Source organism: Echinops telfairi, unplaced genomic scaffold (assembly GCF_000313985.2).
Source record: "Echinops telfairi isolate 266 unplaced genomic scaffold, ASM31398v2 ScPeMD7_5592;HRSCAF=6446, whole genome shotgun sequence".
NCBI classification, from domain to species: domain Eukaryota; kingdom Metazoa; phylum Chordata; class Mammalia; order Afrosoricida; family Tenrecidae; genus Echinops; species Echinops telfairi.
Genome location: NW_022109491.1, coordinates 7,462,201 through 7,467,226, shown reverse-complemented (window position 1 = coordinate 7,467,226; position 5,026 = coordinate 7,462,201). Strand labels below are relative to the sequence as shown.

The following is a 5,026-nucleotide window of genomic DNA, read 5'->3' as shown; positions in this document are numbered from 1 at the left end:
GTTATGGTTGGGGGGTCACCATCACATGAGGAACTGTAGGAAAGGGTCACAGCATTAGGAAGGTTGAGAACCACTGGTAAGCACTTAACCCAGCACTCTGCCTTCGCAAGGCAGAAATTGGGATGGCTTAGGTAGTGAGCACAGAGGGAGGGGCAAGAGGTGAAGCTACAGTCACCACGAGATCCTGAGTCTAGAGGCCTCAGAGCAGGTTAGGGTGTTCACCTTTTACTCCACAGCCGTGTGACGCCACTGAACACCTGCCTTGGAGCGCCTGCAAAGGCTGCCTTTTCCCCGACCTTAGACCCCGGCTCACAGTGAGGAGGGATGCCGGAGCACTCGGAACTTATACCGTCTCACTGTCTGTTAGCGACACTGCACTGGTTAGAGACATGGATGGAGCTAGCCATGCCATGATGCCGAAGCGCTCGGCCCAGCACCAGGAAGCGGGTTCCGAGCACAAGACTGGCAGCCAGATTGCCCGGGTAGGAGCCACGCTCTGCATCCCCAGGTTACTGGACCAACGACTCAGCCCTCTGGGGCTCCCTTCTGCATCTGAACAATGGTGGTGAAGTTCAAGACGTGCTGTCTAGTCCAGGGTTGGCTAGCGGACGGACGGACCACAGGTGACCAGGTAAAGAGGCCTCACGGGGAGTCCTAGAGGCAGCGCGTTCTTTGGAGGGTGTTAAGCCCCAAGATGTGAAGAATGTTCAAGGAAGTGCACAGCGCGGGGCAAGTGCCCCCACCAGGAGGCAGACACGGCACCTCCACACCCACCTGTCCCCGAACCACAGCCCCGTGGGCTCAGCTCAGGAACCAACTTACTCAGCAAAGTGAGCCACAGTGCCTGGGGCTGCTCAGGTGCTTCTCAGTGACCTGCTGGCTGTGGCTCTACCACAGCTGAGAGCATGCAGCTCAGGGCATCATGAAGGCTCCTGATGCTGACAGTGGTACAAGGTCAGCTCAGAGTTCATCCAGCACGTTGCAGCTTCTCCACAGTGCCTACAAGACCCCAGGGTCCTAACGATGGGAGAGGGGCGGGGTACGCAGGCCCAGGAACACAGTGACGCCACCTTCTCTGACCCTATAGGGCTCTGCTATGACAGCCCAGAGCCTCAGGGACAAACACAGGTGAGCAGCAGCATGAAGGAAACACAAACCCACGCAGGCAAAGGTCCTTTCCTCCTGACCAAGGCCAAGGACTCCATCGACACAGTGTGGCCCCGTACTTTTGTCTCAGTGCAGTCTTCCCACCAGCAAGTCCCAAGTTGAGATCAGCCCCCCTTAACACATGCTGCTTGAACTTCTTCCTCGGGTTCTCTCTCAGCAGGCCCTCCGTGGCCACCTCAGTCAGCTAAAGGGACTCACACTTTCCCAGGCCCTCGAGAGCCCCCATCCTGGGAATCATGATCTGAATCACCCCAAGGCAGGAGATCGTTCTCCAGTGTGTCTTTCAGTGGCATGTGGAAGTAAGTCAGAACAGGTGCAGATGCTTGATTTAGCATTACTTTAGCTGCACGTGAAACTGCACAAACAGCAAGGGAAGATGAGTGTGGAGAATGTGTGAGGAAGGGTCGATCCCCAAGTTTCAAAGGGAAGTCCAATGTAAGCCGGGCGTCAGTAAGCCAGGGACAGCCTGTACTAGCTCTCCCATTGCCCAGTAAGCTCCACGTAGCAGGTGCTGGGGAAGCAGGCAGGTGAATGACCTGGGCCCTTCAGTGTCTCATTGATGTCCCTGTGAGGTATGGAGCTCAGGGTTAGCCCATGGACCCCGAGTCCAAGCCTGGCCTCCGAGTCCAAGCCTGGCCTTCAGATTTGAAGTCCATGCTCCTGCTAGCGCCCCAGCCAGGCCTCTGTGGGCACCTAGGTAGGCTACAGTGCCTATGCTATGCCAGGCCCTGGGATGCAGGCAGCAGGGGAAGGACGAGAAGGGGAGGAAGGGATAGGGTCAAGACAACTAAATCCTGTCCTCAGTGCTTGTGAAAGAAGCTAGGACCCAAAGGAGTGTGCTCTTTAAACAAAACACTAAAAACAATGCACTGGGACCCAGAAGAAGGTACTCTTAGACAACCCTGCCAAATGAGGACCCGCTGCACCCGCCATCCTCCTGCCTCTGGTCCCGGGGACCATTGTTTGAGAGCCATTCAAAACAGAGGGATGGGGCCCAGCCTCCTAAACAGGGCTGTGATTTCTCTCTAAGAAAGGCTCACCCTCGAGCCTAAGGCATCGGAGCTTTACAAAGTCCGCCACCATCCGTCAGCACCTCCGTTCAGCTCCCGCTGCCCTCTGAGAGAACCACAGCCCCCAGCCTCATCTGCTGCTGGCAAACACTAAGAAAGGGCACCATCCAGCCCAGCTGGTGCTCCAACTCCCAGCACATCTCAAGATGAAGGAAGAGACACTCGTCTAAAACAGAGCGCTGAACCAATGTCGGCAGGTGAGGAAAGACAGGAATTGAATGCTGAGGGATGATGAAGGAAAGGAAGGGGAGCCGGAAAAGGGCAGTTCCTAGGGTCCCCTCTGTGCTAAGCACGGGACTTGTCACTTGCACAGCTCATCCCATGAGCCTCTGGGATGGTGCAGCGCACCAGCAAGCTGCCCACGGTGGCAGAGCCTGGAAGGACCAGAGCTGAGTTTGGAGCAAGGCTTTGTGTTGCCGGGCTCACTCACTGATTTACACACAGACCCCACAGATGTGAAGGGTCCAGGTCCAGACCACTACAATCAAAATCGAGTATCTCAATAAAATGAGGCACAGGAAGGGTATGGTTTCCCATTGGGTATAAAGGTTTATGTTTTTTGCCACACTGTCATCTATTAAGGAGCCCTGGTGGCGTGGTGGTTACACATTGGGCTGCGATCCGCAAGGTCGGCAGTTCGAACCCACCAAAGGCTTCGTGGCAGATAGACGGGGCTTTCTACTCCCACAGTTACGGTCTCAGAAATTCACAGGGGTAGTTCTAGCCTGTCCTATAGCTATGAGCCAGCATCAACTCGATGGCAGTGAGTTTGGTCTGGGTTTTTATTAAGCGCGCAAGAGCATAGCATTGTGAGAATGACCCAAATGTGACCGGGAGTCAGGAGGCGAGCACATAACTGTTGGTGCCAATAGACTTGCTTTACACTGGGTTGCCACAGACCTTCAAAAGGTAAAAGATGCTGTCTCTTTAGGGTGCAATAAAACAAGGTATACCTGTGTTGTTACAATCAGTACCATGTAGCAAGGGATCAGAATGCCAGGGCCCTCTGCTACCTACTCTAGGAAATTCACTTCCATTCACATTTAGATGGAGGAGGGGACAGTGGGGCAGACAGGCCATGCCCCTCATGCCAAGTCACAGGCTCGAAGAAGCAGAATGAACTCTTCAACTGCCTGTTCTGCTTCAGCCCGGCAGCGCTGCTGCATCTGGGGGGCCGCTCTACCAGACGGGCTCTGCTGTGGGGGAATGCTCTATGGCACGCCAAATGCGGCCAAGTGTTAAAAAGCCCTATAGTAGCAAAATTCACAGCTTCCCACACAGACTGGGGCTGGAAGAGCCACAAATCTGTCTATGATGTAAGCACACAGGCCAAGGGAAGAGGCTGGCCCGAGAACGGCCAGTGGGGGAGCAGCTGACATCATTCCTGCTGAACATATTTTCTGAAAACACAGCCTGCCTTGTAGCTGGTCAGAGCTGGTGCCTTTTCTGCGCAGAGGCAGCAATTTGTTCCCAGCACTCTGCAAGAACAACAAAACATACTCTCTGCAAAAAAAGCAGACCAAGACAGCCCAGTGACAGAAGCTGTTAATTTCTCCAAGCAACCCAGAGATTGGAACGCCAAGGTGTGCCAGTCTGACAGCATGCGTGCGCGCACACACACACACACACACACACAGCACTATGAACATTCCTAATCCAGCATCAGGCGGGTGCCCAGAACCCTGGTGGCCACCTCCTGTGTCGGCAATCTGGACCCTGTTGAATAGCAGCAGGTCAAGGAAGAGGCTGAGATATTGCATAGCCTAGGAGGGAGGGGGTGGGGTGGCTTCTATGGGACTGATATTTTAAAGCCCTCAGAACAGAGATGTGCCTGTTTCCACTGAATTGCATGAAAAATGACTTGGCTTGATCTCAGTAAGCCCATTCAAGCCGTCCAGGTTCCTCAAGCAGCATCTGAAGCCTTCGTCCTTGCTCCCCGCACAGAGGATGCTGTCTTGGTGGCAGAACTGTCCCAAACCAGGCAGCTCGGAAGTCCCCTCTGCCTCCGAACATCAGACCCTCTGTGCCCCACGGCTGGGCACACACGTCCAGGGCACCTTCCACTACTTGCAGGACGCCAGCGGGTCCAGGGTGAGCCGCTCCAGGGCCCTTCCAGACCTCGGAAAACAACCTCCGCGGAGCCGAGAGCCGCCTCGGCTCCCCTCGTGGCGGCTCCCCTGAAGGGGGTTCTGAAGGAAAAAAGCGGTTTCCCTGCAAGGGCAGAAACTGCTGGCGGCTGCCCAGCTTGGGTTCATGCCCATGGCCTCGGAGGGCACGATCGCCAAGCCAGCTTGTGAATCAAGTAACAGCAGCTACCTTTACTGGCGGCCAGGTACCGCGTTTTCACCTGCATTTCCCCATTTCACCTCCGCTCCGACCCCAGAAGGTAGAATCACCTCTAAGTGACAGATGAGGCAGCCAAGGATCGTAAGATGAAGCGACTTGTCCAAGGTCACACGGTGAGCACAAACCCAGGTCGGCCCCAGCGCCTCCGAGAGGGGCCACAGTGCGGTCGCTGCCTCACGCTGGAATCGGGGTGTCCTCCTCCTGGGCGCCTCGATCCAGAAGGAGTGGCCCTCCCGGTCTGCCCTGAGCCACCCTCGGCCGTCCCCGGTGCCGGCGAGACAGCCCCCCGGAGGAAGGGGACCGCTAAGGGCCGCTGGGGGGCCCCGAAGGCGCCGAGAGAGCGGAGCTGCCACACGCCCCCTCCAGCCGCTGGGACCCCGCTCCCGAGCCCGCCCAGCCCGGTCGCGCCGGGCACCCCCAGGCCGGGAAAGCCCCGGAGGGAG

At 56.5% G+C, this 5,026-nt stretch overlaps 1 protein-coding gene across 1 annotated transcript in view; it reads right to left on the bottom strand.

Moving 5' to 3' along the window:
* The window catches only part of SPATA2 (spermatogenesis associated 2), an 11,942-nt gene extending 7,166 nt beyond the window's left edge, over nt 1-4,776 (bottom strand). Inside the window, exon 1 of the mRNA XM_004698054.3 lies at nt 4,634-4,776. The gene's annotated coding sequence lies outside the window, so the exon portion shown is untranslated. The remainder of the gene's footprint in view (nt 1-4,633) is intronic.
* Between the last annotated feature and the right edge of the window lie 250 nt (nt 4,777-5,026).